Source organism: Engystomops pustulosus, chromosome 9 (assembly GCF_040894005.1).
Source record: "Engystomops pustulosus chromosome 9, aEngPut4.maternal, whole genome shotgun sequence".
NCBI lineage: Eukaryota > Metazoa > Chordata > Amphibia > Anura > Leptodactylidae > Engystomops > Engystomops pustulosus.
Genome location: NC_092419.1, coordinates 65,691,636 through 65,703,724, shown reverse-complemented (window position 1 = coordinate 65,703,724; position 12,089 = coordinate 65,691,636). Strand labels below are relative to the sequence as shown.

Sequence of the window (12,089 nt, the reverse complement as noted above, 5' to 3'; positions counted from 1 at the left end):
TAACTCAATTTTCAGGTTCAAAAAGGTCAATGGAACTTGGGATTCCCAGCCAGTCTCCCATGCTGGTACTTGCCAAGCCTTAGCTTAGAATGGGCGTTGACAGCAGCTGTTCAATTTGAACCTTCTTTTACTATCTCATAGAGAAACTAACACAATTTTCAGGTTCAAAAAGGTCAACAGAACTTGGGATTCCCAGCCAGTCTCCCATGCTGGTACTTGCCAAGCCTTAAGCTGCAACGCTGCTGCGATCTGACGAGAGCAGGCACATTCAGCTTAGAATGGCTGTTGACAGCAGCTGTTCAATTTGAACCTTCTTTTACTATCTCATAGAGAAACTAACACAATTTTCAGGCTCAAAAAGGTCAACGGAACTTAGGATTCCCAGCCAGTCTCCCATGCTGGTACATGCCAAGCCTTAAGCTGCATTGCTGCTGCGATCTGACGAGAGCAGGCACATTCAGCTTAGAATGGCCGTTGACAGCAGCTGTTCAGTTTGAACCTTCTTTTACTATCTCATAGAGAAACTAACACAATTTTCAGGTTCAAAAAGGTCAACAGAACTTGGGATTCCCAGCCAGTCTCCCATGCTGGTACTTGCCAAGCCTTAAGCTGCATTGCTGCTGCGATCTGACGAGAGCAGGCACATTCAGCTTAGAATGGCCGTTGACAGCAGCTGTTCAATTTGAACCTTCTTTTACTATCTCATAGAGAAACTAACACAATTTTCAGGTTCAAAAAGGTCAACAGAACTTGGGATTCCCAGCCAGTCTCCCATGCTGGTTTTTGCCAAGCCTTAAGCTGCATTGCTGCTGCGATCTGACGAGAGCAGGCACATTCAGCTTAGAATGGCCGTTGACAGCAGCTGTTCAATTTGAACCTTCTTTTACCATCTTTGACAGAGAAACTAACAATTTTCAGGTTCAAAAAGGTCAACGGAACTTGGGATTCCCAGCCAGTCTCCCATGCTGGTACTTGCCAAGCCTTAAGCTGCATTGCTGCTGCGATCTGACGAGAGCAGGCACATTCAGCTTAGAATGGCCGTTGACAGCAGCTGCCTAATTTCTACTTTGTTTTACTATCTCATAGAGAAACTAACACAATTTTCAGGTTCAAAAAGGTCAAGAGAACTTGGGATTCCCAGCCAGACTCCCATGCTGGTACTTGCCAAGCCTTAAGCTGCAACGCTGCTGCGATCTGACAAGAGCATGCACATTCAGCTTAGAATGGCAGTTGACAGCAGCTGTTCAATTTGAACCTTCTTTTACTATCTCATAGAGAAACTAACACAATTTTCAGGTTCAAAAAGTCAATGGAACTTGGGATTCCCAGCCAGTCTCCCATGCTGGTACTTGCCAAGCCTTAAGCTGCATTGCTGCTGCGTTCTGACGAGAGCAGGCACATTCAGCTTAGAATGGCCGTTGACAGCAGCTGTTCAATTTGAACCTTCTTTTACCATCTTTGACAGAGAAACTAACAATTTTCAGGTTCAAAAAGGGCAACAGAACGTGGGATTCCCAGCCAGTCTCCCATGCTGGTACTTGCCAAGCCTTAAGCTGCATTGCTGCTGCGATCTGACGAGAGCAGGCACATTCAGCTTAGAATGGCCGTTGACAGCAGCTGCCTAATTTCTACTTTCTTTTACTATCTCATAGAGAAACTAACACAATTTTCAGGTTCAAAAAGGTCAACAGAACTTGGGATTCCCAAGCAGTCTCCCATGCTGGTACTTGCCAAGCCTTAAGCTGCAACGCTGCTGCGATCTGACAAGAGCATGCACATTCAGCTTAGAATGGCCGTTGACAGCAGCTGTTCAATTTGAACCTTCTTTTACTATCTCATAGAGAAACTAACACATTTTCAGGTTCAAAAAGGTCAACGGAACTTGGGATTCCCAGCCAGTCTCCCATGCTGGTACTTGCCAAGCCTTAAGCTGCATTGCTGCTGCGATCTGATGAGAGCAGGCACATTCAGCTTAGAATGGCCGTTGACAGCAGCTGTTCAATTTGAACCTTCTTTTACTATCTCATAGAGAAACTAACTCAATTTTCAGGTTCAAAAAGGTCAACGGAACTTGGGATTCCCAGCCAGTCTCCCATGCTGGTACTTGCCAAGCCTTAGCTTAGAATGGGCGTTGACAGCAGCTGTTCAATTTGAACCTTCTTTTACTATCTCATAGAGAAACTAACACAATTTTCAGGTTCAAAAAGGTCAACGGAACTTGGGATTCCCAGCCAGTCTCCCATGCTGGTACTTGCCAAGCCTTAAGCTGCATTGCTGCTGCGATCTGACGAGAGCAGGCACATTCAGCTTAGAATGGCCGTTGACAGCAGCTGTTCAATTTGAACCTTCTTTTACTATCTCATAGAGAAACTAATACAATTTTCAGGTTCAAAAAGGTCAATAGAACTTGGGATTCCCAGCCAGTCTCCCATGCTGGTACTTGCCAAGCCTTAAGCTGCATTGCTGCTGCGATCTGACGAGAGCAGGCACATTCAGCTTAGAATGGCCGTTGACAGCAGCTGTTCAATTTGAACCTTCTTTTACTATCTCATAGAGAAACTAACACAATTTTCAGGTTCAAAAAGGTCAATGGAACTTGGGATTCCCTGCCAGTCTCCCATGCTGGTACTTGCCAAGCCTTAAGCTGCATTGCTGCTGCGATCTGACGAGAGCAGGCACATTCAGCTTAGAATGGCCATTGACAGCAGCTGTTCAATTTGAACCTTCTTTTACTATCTCATAGAGAAACTAACACAATTTTCAGGTTCAAAAAGGTCAACAGAACTTGGGATTCCCAGTCAGTCTCCCATGCTGGTACTTGCCAAGCCTTAAGCTGCATCGCTGCTGCGATCTGACAAGAGCACACACATTCAGCTTAGAAGGGCCGTTGACAGCAGCTGTTCAATTTGAACCTTCTTTTACTATCTCATAGAGAAACTAACACAATTTTCAGGTTCAAAAAGGTCAACAGAACTTGGGATTCCCAGCCAGTCTCCCATGCTGGTACTTGCCAAGCCTTAAGCTGCATTGCTGCTGCGATCTGACGAGAGCAGGCACATTCAGCTTAGAATGGCCGTTGACAGCAGATGTTCAATTTGAACCTTCTTTTACTATCTCATAGAGAAAATAACACAATTTTCAGGTTCAAAAAGGTCAACAGAACTTGGGATTTCCAGCCAGTCTCCCATGCTGGTACTTGCCAAACCTTAAGCTGCATTGCTGCTGCGATCTGACGAAAGCAGGCACATTCAGCTTAATATGGCCGTTGACAGCAGCTGTTCAATTTGAACCTTCTTTTACCATCTTTGACAGAGAAACTAACAATTTTCAGGTTCAAAAAGGTCAACGGAACGTGGGATTCCCAGCCAGTCTCCCATGCTGGTACTTGCCAAGCCTTAAGCTGCATTGCTGCTGCGATCTGACGAGAGCAGGCACATTCAGCTTAGAATGGCCGTTGACAGCAGCTGCCTAATTTCTACTTTCTTTTACTATCTCATAGAGAAACTAACACAATTTTCAGGTTCAAAAAGGTCAACAGAACTTGGGATTCCCAGCCAGTCTCCCATGCTGGTACTTGCCAAGCCTTAAGCTGCAACGCTGCTGCGATCTGACAAGAGCATGCACATTCAGCTTAGAATGGCCGTTGACAGCAGCTGTTCAATTTGAACCTTCTTTTACTATCTCATAGAGAAACTAACACATTTTCAGGTTCAAAAAGGTCAACGGAACTTGGGATTCCCAGCCAGTCTCCCATGCTGGTACTTGCCAAGCCTTAAGCTGCAACGCTGCTGCGATCTGACAAGAGCATGCACATTCAGCTTAGAATGGCCGTTGACAGCAGCTGTTCAATTTGAACCTTCTTTTACTATCTCATAGAGAAACTAACTCAATTTTCAGGTTCAAAAAGGTCAATGGAACTTGGGATTCCCAGCCAGTCTCCCATGCTGGTACTTGCCAAGCCTTAGCTTAGAATGGGCGTTGACAGCAGCTGTTCAATTTTAACCTTCTTTTACTATCTCATAGAGAAACTAACACAATTTTCAGGTTCAAAAAGGTCAACAGAACTTGGGATTCCCAGCCAGTCTCCCATGCTGGTACTTGCCAAGCCTTAAGCTGCAACGCTGCTGCGATCTGACGAGAGCAGGCACATTCAGCTTAGAATGGCCGTTGACAGCAGCTGTTCAATTTGAACCTTCTTTTACTATCTCATAGAGAAACTAACACAATTTTCAGGCTCAAAAAGGTCAACGGAACTTAGGATTCCCAGCCAGTCTCCCATGCTGGTACATGCCAAGCCTTAAGCTGCATTGCTGCTGCGATCTGACGAGAGCAGGCACATTCAGCTTAGAATGGCCGTTGACAGCAGCTGTTCAGTTTGAACCTTCTTTTACTATCTCATAGAGAAACTAACACAATTTTCAGGTTCAAAAAGGTCAACAGAACTTGGGATTCCCAGCCAGTCTCCCATGCTGGTACTTGCCAAGCCTTAAGCTGCATTGCTGCTGCGATCTGACGAGAGCAGGCACATTCAGCTTAGAATGGCCGTTGACAGCAGCTGTTCAATTTGAACCTTCTTTTACTATCTCATAGAGAAACTAACACAATTTTCAGGTTCAAAAAGGTCAACAGAACTTGGGATTCCCAGCCAGTCTCCCATGCTGGTACTTGTCAAGCCTTAAGCTGCATTGCTGCTGCGATCTGACGAGAGCAGGCACATTCAGCTTAGAATGGCCGTTGACAGCAGCTGTTCAATTTGAACCTTCTTTTACCATCTTTGACAGAGAAACTAACAATTTTCAGGTTCAAAAAGGTCAACGGAACTTGGGATTCCCAGCCAGTCTCCCATGCTGGTACTTGCCAAGCCTTAAGCTGCATTGCTGCTGCGATCTGACGAGAGCAGGCACATTCAGCTTAGAATGGCCGTTGACAGCAGCTGCCTAATTTCTACTTTGTTTTACTATCTCATAGAGAAACTAACACAATTTTCAGGTTCAAAAAGGTCAAGAGAACTTGGGATTCCCAGCCAGACTCCCATGCTGGTACTTGCCAAGCCTTAAGCTGCAACGCTGCTGCGATCTGACAAGAGCATGCACATTCAGCTTAGAATGGCAGTTGACAGCAGCTGTTCAATTTGAACCTTCTTTTACTATCTCATAGAGAAACTAACACAATTTTCAGGTTCAAAAAGTCAACGGAACTTGGGATTCCCAGCCAGTCTCCCATGCTGGTACTTGTCAAGCCTTAAGCTGCATTGCTGCTGCGATCTGACGAGAGCAGGCACATTCAGCTTAGAATGGCCGTTGACAGCAGCTGTTCAATTTGAACCTTCTTTTACTATCTCATAGAGAAACTAACACAATTTTCAGGTTCAAAAAGGTCAACGGAACTTGGGACTCCCAGCCAGTCTCCCATGCTGGTACTTGCCAAGCCTTAAGCTGCATTGCTGCTGCGATCTGACGAGAGCAGGCACATTAAGCTTAGTAGAATGGCCGTTGACAGCAGTTGTTCAATTTGAACCTTCTTTTACTATCTCATAGAGAAACTAACACGATTTTCAGGTTCAAAAATGTCAACAGAACTTGGGATTCCCAGCCAGTCTCCCATGCTGGTACTTGCAAAGCCTTAAGCTGCATTGCTGCTGCGATCTGACCAGAGCATGCACATTCAGCTTAGAATGGCTGTTGACAGCAGCTGTTCAATTTGAACCTTCTTTTACTATCTCATAGAGAAACTAACACAATTTTCAGGTTCAAAAAGGTCAATGGAACTTGGGATTCCCAGCTAGTCTCCCATGCTGGTACTTGCCAAGCCTTAAGCTGCATTGCTGCTGCGATCTGACAAGAGCATGCACATTCAGCTTAGAATGGCTGTTGACAGCAGCTGTTCAATTTGAACCTTCTTTTACTATCTCATAGAGAAACTAACTCAATTTTCAGGTTCAAAAAGGTCAATGGAACTTGGGATTCCCAGCCAGTCTCCCATGCTGGTACTTGCCAAGCCTTAGCTTAGAATGGGCGTTGACAGCAGCTGTTCAATTTGAACCTTCTTTTACTATCTCATAGAGAAACTAACACAATTTTCAGGTTCAAAAAGGTCAACGGAACTTGGGATTCCCAGCCAGTCTCCCATGCTGGTACTTGCCAAACCTTAAGCTGCATTGCTGCTGCGATCTGACGAGAGCAGGCACATTCAGCTTAGAATGGCCGTTGACAGCAGCTGTTCAATTTGAACCTTCTTTTACCATCTTTGACAGAGAAACTAACAATTTTCAGGTTCAAAAAGGTCAACAGAACATGGGATTCCCAGCCAGTCTCCCATGCTGGTACTTGCCAAGCCTTAAGCTGCATTGCTGCTGCGATCTGACGAGAGCAGGCACATTCAGCTTAGAATGGCCGTTGACAGCAGCTGCCTAATTTCTACTTTCTTTTACTATCTCATAGAGAAACTAACACAATTTTCAGGTTCAAAAAGGTCAACAGAACTTGGGATTCCCAGGCAGTCTCCCATGCTGGTACTTGCCAAGCCTTAAGCTGCAACGCTGCTGCGATCTGACAAGAGCATGCACATTCAGCTTAGAATGGCCGTTGACAGCAGCTGTTCAATTTGAACCTTCTTTTACTATCTCATAGAGAAACTAACACATTTTCAGGTTCAAAAAGGTCAACGGAACTTGGGATTCCCAGCCAGTCTCCCATGCTGGTACTTGCCAAGCCTTAAGCTGCATTGCTGCTGCGATCTGATGAGAGCAGGCACATTCAGCTTAGAATGGCCGTTGACAGCAGCTGTTCAATTTGAACCTTCTTTTACTATCTCATAGAGAAACTAACTCAATTTTCAGGTTCAAAAAGGTCAATGGAATTTGGGATTCCCAGCCAGTCTCCCATGCTGGTACTTGCCAAGCCTTAGCTTAGAATGGGCGTTGACAGCAGCTGTTCAATTTGAACCTTCTTTTACTATCTCATAGAGAAACTAACACAATTTTCAGGTTCAAAAAGGTCAACGGAACTTGGGATTCCCAGCCAGTCTGCCATGCTGGTACTTGCCAAGCCTTAAGCTGCATTGCTGCTGCGATCTGACGAGAGCAGGCACATTCAGCTTAGAATGGCCGTTGACAGCAGCTGTTCAATTTGAACCTTCTTTTACTATCTCATAGAGAAACTAATACAATTTTCAGGTTCAAAAAGGTCAACAGAACTTGGGATTCCCAGCCAGTCTCCCATGCTGGTACTTGCCAAGCCTTAAGCTGCATTGCTGCTGCGATCTGACGAGAGCAGGCACATTCAGCTTAGAATGGCCGTTGACAGCAGCTGTTCAATTTGAACCTTCTTTTACTATCTCATAGAGAAACTAACACAATTTTCAGGTTCAAAAAGGTCAATGGAACTTGGGATTCCCTGCCAGTCTCCCATGCTGGTACTTGCCAAGCCTTAAGCTGCATTGCTGCTGCGATCTGACAAGAGCACACACATTCAGCTTAGAAGGGCCGTTGACAGCAGCTGTTCAATTTGAACCTTCTTTTACTATCTCATAGAGAAACTAACACAATTTTCAGGTTCAAAAAGACCAACAGAACTTGGGATTCCCAGCCAGTCTCCCATGCTGGTACTTGCCAAGCCTTAAGCTGCATTGCTGCTGCGATCTGACGAGAGCAGGCACATTCAGCTTAGAATGGCCGTTGACAGCAGCTGTTCAATTTGAACCTTCTTTTACTATCTCATAGAGAAACTAACACAATTTTCAGGTTCAAAAAGGTCAACAGAACTTGGGATTCCCAGCCAGTCTCCCATGCTGGTACTTGCCAAACCTTAAGCTGCATTGCTGCTGCGATCTGACGAGAGCAGGCACATTCAGCTTAATATGGCCGTTGACAGCAGCTGTTCAATTTGAACCTTCTTTTACCATCTTTGACAGAGAAACTAACAATTTTCAGGTTCAAAAAGGTCAACGGAACGTGGGATTCCCAGCCAGTCTCCCATGCTGGTACTTGCCAAGCCTTAAGCTGCATTGCTGCTGCGATCTGACGAGAGCAGGCACATTCAGCTTAGAATGGCCGTTGACAGCAGCTGCCTAATTTCTACTTTCTTTTACTATCTCATAGAGAAACTAACACAATTTTCAGGTTCAAAAAGGTCAACAGAACTTGGGATTCCCAAGCAGTCTCCCATGCTGGTACTTGCCAAGCCTTAAGCTGCAACGCTGCTGCGATCTGACAAGAGCATGCACATTCAGCTTAGAATGGCCGTTGACAGCAGCTGTTCAATTTGAACCTTCTTTTACTATCTCATAGAGAAACTAACACATTTTCAGGTTCAAAAAGGTCAACGGAACTTGGGATTCCCAGCCAGTCTCCCATGCTGGTACTTGCCAAGCCTTAAGCTGCATTGCTGCTGCGATCTGATGAGAGCAGGCACATTCAGCTTAGAATGGCCGTTGACAGCAGCTGTTCAATTTGAACCTTCTTTTACTATCTCATAGAGAAACTAACTCAATTTTCAGGTTCAAAAAGGTCAACGGAACTTGGGATTCCCAGCCAGTCTCCCATGCTGGTACTTGCCAAGCCTTAGCTTAGAATGGGCGTTGACAGCAGCTGTTCAATTTGAACCTTCTTTTACTATCTCATAGAGAAACTAACACAATTTTCAGGTTCAAAAAGGTCAACGGAACTTGGGATTCCCAGCCAGTCTCCCATGCTGGTACTTGCCAAGCCTTAAGCTGCATTGCTGCTGCGATCTGACGAGAGCAGGCACATTCAGCTTAGAATGGCCGTTGACAGCAGCTGTTCAATTTGAACCTTCTTTTACTATCTCATAGAGAAACTAATACAATTTTCAGGTTCAAAAAGGTCAATAGAACTTGGGATTCCCAGCCAGTCTCCCATGCTGGTACTTGCCAAGCCTTAAGCTGCATTGCTGCTGCGATCTGACGAGAGCAGGCACATTCAGCTTAGAATGGCCGTTGACAGCAGCTGTTCAATTTGAACCTTCTTTTACTATCTCATAGAGAAACTAACACAATTTTCAGGTTCAAAAAGGTCAATGGAACTTGGGATTCCCTGCCAGTCTCCCATGCTGGTACTTGCCAAGCCTTAAGCTGCATTGCTGCTGCGATCTGACGAGAGCAGGCACATTCAGCTTAGAATGGCCATTGACAGCAGCTGTTCAATTTGAACCTTCTTTTACTATCTCATAGAGAAACTAACACAATTTTCAGGTTCAAAAAGGTCAACAGAACTTGGGATTCCCAGTCAGTCTCCCATGCTGGTACTTGCCAAGCCTTAAGCTGCATCGCTGCTGCGATCTGACAAGAGCACACACATTCAGCTTAGAAGGGCCGTTGACAGCAGCTGTTCAATTTGAACCTTCTTTTACTATCTCATAGAGAAACTAACACAATTTTCAGGTTCAAAAAGGTCAACAGAACTTGGGATTCCCAGCCAGTCTCCCATGCTGGTACTTGCCAAGCCTTAAGCTGCATTGCTGCTGCGATCTGACGAGAGCAGGCACATTCAGCTTAGAATGGCCGTTGACAGCAGCTGTTCAATTTGAACCTTCTTTTACTATCTCATAGAGAAAATAACACAATTTTCAGGTTAAAAAAAGGTCAACAGAACTTGGGATTTCCAGCCAGTCTCCCATGCTGGTACTTGCCAAACCTTAAGCTGCATTGCTGCTGCGATCTGACGAAAGCAGGCACATTCAGCTTAATATGGCCGTTGACAGCAGCTGTTCAATTTGAACCTTCTTTTACCATCTTTGACAGAGAAACTAACAATTTTCAGGTTCAAAAAGGTCAACGGAACGTGGGATTCCCAGCCAGTCTCCCATGCTGGTACTTGCCAAGCCTTAAGCTGCATTGCTGCTGCGATCTGATGAGAGCAGGCACATTCAGCTTAGAATGGCCGTTGACAGCAGCTGTTCAATTTGAACCTTCTTTTACTATCTCATAGAGAAACTAACTCAATTTTCAGGTTCAAAAAGGTCAACGGAACTTGGGATTCCCAGCCAGTCTCCCATGCTGGTACTTGCCAAGCCTTAGCTTAGAATGGGCGTTGACAGCAGCTGTTCAATTTGAACCTTCTTTTACTATCTCATAGAGAAACTAACACAATTTTCAGGTTCAAAAAGGTCAACGGAACTTGGGATTCCCAGCCAGTCTCCCATGCTGGTACTTGCCAAGCCTTAAGCTGCATTGCTGCTGCGATCTGACGAGAGCAGGCACATTCAGCTTAGAATGGCCGTTGACAGCAGCTGTTCAATTTGAACCTTCTTTTACTATCTCATAGAGAAACTAATACAATTTTCAGGTTCAAAAAGGTCAATAGAACTTGGGATTCCCAGCCAGTCTCCCATGCTGGTACTTGCCAAGCCTTAAGCTGCATTGCTGCTGCGATCTGACGAGAGCAGGCACATTCAGCTTAGAATGGCCGTTGACAGCAGCTGTTCAATTTGAACCTTCTTTTACTATCTCATAGAGAAACTAACACAATTTTCAGGTTCAAAAAGGTCAATGGAACTTGGGATTCCCTGCCAGTCTCCCATGCTGGTACTTGCCAAGCCTTAAGCTGCATTGCTGCTGCGATCTGACGAGAGCAGGCACATTCAGCTTAGAATGGCCATTGACAGCAGCTGTTCAATTTGAACCTTCTTTTACTATCTCATAGAGAAACTAACACAATTTTCAGGTTCAAAAAGGTCAACAGAACTTGGGATTCCCAGTCAGTCTCCCATGCTGGTACTTGCCAAGCCTTAAGCTGCATCGCTGCTGCGATCTGACAAGAGCACACACATTCAGCTTAGAAGGGCCGTTGACAGCAGCTGTTCAATTTGAACCTTCTTTTACTATCTCATAGAGAAACTAACACAATTTTCAGGTTCAAAAAGGTCAACAGAACTTGGGATTCCCAGCCAGTCTCCCATGCTGGTACTTGCCAAGCCTTAAGCTGCATTGCTGCTGCGATCTGACGAGAGCAGGCACATTCAGCTTAGAATGGCCGTTGACAGCAGCTGTTCAATTTGAACCTTCTTTTACTATCTCATAGAGAAAATAACACAATTTTCAGGTTCAAAAAGGTCAACAGAACTTGGGATTTCCAGCCAGTCTCCCATGCTGGTACTTGCCAAACCTTAAGCTGCATTGCTGCTGCGATCTGACGAAAGCAGGCACATTCAGCTTAATATGGCCGTTGACAGCAGCTGTTCAATTTGAACCTTCTTTTACCATCTTTGACAGAGAAACTAACAATTTTCAGGTTCAAAAAGGTCAACGGAACGTGGGATTCCCAGCCAGTCTCCCATGCTGGTACTTGCCAAGCCTTAAGCTGCATTGCTGCTGCGATCTGACGAGAGCAGGCACATTCAGCTTAGAATGGCCGTTGACAGCAGCTGCCTAATTTCTACTTTCTTTTACTATCTCATAGAGAAACTAACACAATTTTCAGGTTCAAAAAGGTCAACAGAACTTGGGATTCCCAGCCAGTCTCCCATGCTGGTACTTGCCAAGCCTTAAGCTGCAACGCTGCTGCGATCTGACAAGAGCATGCACATTCAGCTTAGAATGGCCGTTGACAGCAGCTGTTCAATTTGAACCTTCTTTTACTATCTCATAGAGAAACTAACACATTTTCAGGTTCAAAAAGGTCAACGGAACTTGGGATTCCCAGCCAGTCTCCCATGCTGGTACTTGCCAAGCCTTAAGCTGCAACGCTGCTGCGATCTGACAAGAGCATGCACATTCAGCTTAGAATGGCCGTTGACAGCAGCTGTTCAATTTGAACCTTCTTTTACTATCTCATAGAGAAACTAACTCAATTTTCAGGTTCAAAAAGGTCAATGGAACTTGGGATTCCCAGCCAGTCTCCCATGCTGGTACTTGCCAAGCCTTAGCTTAGAATGGGCGTTGACAGCAGCTGTTCAATTTTAACCTTCTTTTACTATCTCATAGAGAAACTAACACAATTTTCAGGTTCAAAAAGGTCAACAGAACTTGGGATTCCCAGCCAGTCTCCCATGCTGGTACTTGCCAAGCCTTAAGCTGCAACGCTGCTGCGATCTGACGAGAGCAGGCACATTCAGCTTAGAATGGCCGTTGAC

General features: G+C 45.1%; 38 pseudogenes; all 38 read right to left on the bottom strand.

Moving 5' to 3' along the window:
* Positions 1 to 171: 171 nt before the first annotated feature.
* On the bottom strand, positions 172 to 290 carry LOC140093139 (5S ribosomal RNA; annotated as a pseudogene).
* Positions 291 to 360: 70 nt separating this feature from the next.
* On the bottom strand, positions 361 to 479 carry LOC140091903 (5S ribosomal RNA; annotated as a pseudogene).
* A 70-nt stretch (positions 480 to 549) lies between these two features.
* On the bottom strand, positions 550 to 668 carry LOC140079762 (5S ribosomal RNA; annotated as a pseudogene).
* Positions 669 to 927: 259 nt separating this feature from the next.
* LOC140098989 (5S ribosomal RNA) lies at positions 928 to 1,046 on the bottom strand (annotated as a pseudogene).
* A 258-nt stretch (positions 1,047 to 1,304) lies between these two features.
* Positions 1,305 to 1,423, bottom strand: LOC140086026 (5S ribosomal RNA; annotated as a pseudogene).
* Positions 1,424 to 1,493: 70 nt separating this feature from the next.
* On the bottom strand, positions 1,494 to 1,612 carry LOC140095834 (5S ribosomal RNA; annotated as a pseudogene).
* A 258-nt stretch (positions 1,613 to 1,870) lies between these two features.
* On the bottom strand, positions 1,871 to 1,989 carry LOC140099996 (5S ribosomal RNA; annotated as a pseudogene).
* A 217-nt stretch (positions 1,990 to 2,206) lies between these two features.
* Positions 2,207 to 2,325, bottom strand: LOC140098988 (5S ribosomal RNA; annotated as a pseudogene).
* A 70-nt stretch (positions 2,326 to 2,395) lies between these two features.
* Positions 2,396 to 2,514, bottom strand: LOC140090401 (5S ribosomal RNA; annotated as a pseudogene).
* Positions 2,515 to 2,584: 70 nt separating this feature from the next.
* LOC140088476 (5S ribosomal RNA) lies at positions 2,585 to 2,703 on the bottom strand (annotated as a pseudogene).
* A 259-nt stretch (positions 2,704 to 2,962) lies between these two features.
* Positions 2,963 to 3,081, bottom strand: LOC140079761 (5S ribosomal RNA; annotated as a pseudogene).
* Positions 3,082 to 3,340: 259 nt separating this feature from the next.
* Positions 3,341 to 3,459, bottom strand: LOC140088638 (5S ribosomal RNA; annotated as a pseudogene).
* Positions 3,460 to 4,053: 594 nt separating this feature from the next.
* Positions 4,054 to 4,172, bottom strand: LOC140092282 (5S ribosomal RNA; annotated as a pseudogene).
* Positions 4,173 to 4,242: 70 nt separating this feature from the next.
* LOC140091902 (5S ribosomal RNA) lies at positions 4,243 to 4,361 on the bottom strand (annotated as a pseudogene).
* Positions 4,362 to 4,431: 70 nt separating this feature from the next.
* On the bottom strand, positions 4,432 to 4,550 carry LOC140079760 (5S ribosomal RNA; annotated as a pseudogene).
* A 70-nt stretch (positions 4,551 to 4,620) lies between these two features.
* LOC140082917 (5S ribosomal RNA) lies at positions 4,621 to 4,739 on the bottom strand (annotated as a pseudogene).
* A 70-nt stretch (positions 4,740 to 4,809) lies between these two features.
* On the bottom strand, positions 4,810 to 4,928 carry LOC140098987 (5S ribosomal RNA; annotated as a pseudogene).
* A 258-nt stretch (positions 4,929 to 5,186) lies between these two features.
* On the bottom strand, positions 5,187 to 5,305 carry LOC140082192 (5S ribosomal RNA; annotated as a pseudogene).
* A 787-nt stretch (positions 5,306 to 6,092) lies between these two features.
* Positions 6,093 to 6,211, bottom strand: LOC140086281 (5S ribosomal RNA; annotated as a pseudogene).
* A 70-nt stretch (positions 6,212 to 6,281) lies between these two features.
* Positions 6,282 to 6,400, bottom strand: LOC140087757 (5S ribosomal RNA; annotated as a pseudogene).
* A 258-nt stretch (positions 6,401 to 6,658) lies between these two features.
* On the bottom strand, positions 6,659 to 6,777 carry LOC140099982 (5S ribosomal RNA; annotated as a pseudogene).
* A 217-nt stretch (positions 6,778 to 6,994) lies between these two features.
* Positions 6,995 to 7,113, bottom strand: LOC140088087 (5S ribosomal RNA; annotated as a pseudogene).
* A 70-nt stretch (positions 7,114 to 7,183) lies between these two features.
* LOC140079758 (5S ribosomal RNA) lies at positions 7,184 to 7,302 on the bottom strand (annotated as a pseudogene).
* Positions 7,303 to 7,561: 259 nt separating this feature from the next.
* LOC140088320 (5S ribosomal RNA) lies at positions 7,562 to 7,680 on the bottom strand (annotated as a pseudogene).
* Positions 7,681 to 7,750: 70 nt separating this feature from the next.
* Positions 7,751 to 7,869, bottom strand: LOC140089487 (5S ribosomal RNA; annotated as a pseudogene).
* Positions 7,870 to 7,939: 70 nt separating this feature from the next.
* LOC140088637 (5S ribosomal RNA) lies at positions 7,940 to 8,058 on the bottom strand (annotated as a pseudogene).
* Positions 8,059 to 8,316: 258 nt separating this feature from the next.
* On the bottom strand, positions 8,317 to 8,435 carry LOC140099970 (5S ribosomal RNA; annotated as a pseudogene).
* Positions 8,436 to 8,652: 217 nt separating this feature from the next.
* On the bottom strand, positions 8,653 to 8,771 carry LOC140098985 (5S ribosomal RNA; annotated as a pseudogene).
* A 70-nt stretch (positions 8,772 to 8,841) lies between these two features.
* Positions 8,842 to 8,960, bottom strand: LOC140090400 (5S ribosomal RNA; annotated as a pseudogene).
* Positions 8,961 to 9,030: 70 nt separating this feature from the next.
* On the bottom strand, positions 9,031 to 9,149 carry LOC140088475 (5S ribosomal RNA; annotated as a pseudogene).
* A 259-nt stretch (positions 9,150 to 9,408) lies between these two features.
* On the bottom strand, positions 9,409 to 9,527 carry LOC140079757 (5S ribosomal RNA; annotated as a pseudogene).
* A 260-nt stretch (positions 9,528 to 9,787) lies between these two features.
* LOC140085035 (5S ribosomal RNA) lies at positions 9,788 to 9,906 on the bottom strand (annotated as a pseudogene).
* Positions 9,907 to 10,123: 217 nt separating this feature from the next.
* On the bottom strand, positions 10,124 to 10,242 carry LOC140098984 (5S ribosomal RNA; annotated as a pseudogene).
* Positions 10,243 to 10,312: 70 nt separating this feature from the next.
* On the bottom strand, positions 10,313 to 10,431 carry LOC140090399 (5S ribosomal RNA; annotated as a pseudogene).
* Positions 10,432 to 10,501: 70 nt separating this feature from the next.
* LOC140088474 (5S ribosomal RNA) lies at positions 10,502 to 10,620 on the bottom strand (annotated as a pseudogene).
* A 259-nt stretch (positions 10,621 to 10,879) lies between these two features.
* Positions 10,880 to 10,998, bottom strand: LOC140079756 (5S ribosomal RNA; annotated as a pseudogene).
* Positions 10,999 to 11,257: 259 nt separating this feature from the next.
* Positions 11,258 to 11,376, bottom strand: LOC140088636 (5S ribosomal RNA; annotated as a pseudogene).
* A 594-nt stretch (positions 11,377 to 11,970) lies between these two features.
* LOC140092281 (5S ribosomal RNA) lies at positions 11,971 to 12,089 on the bottom strand (annotated as a pseudogene).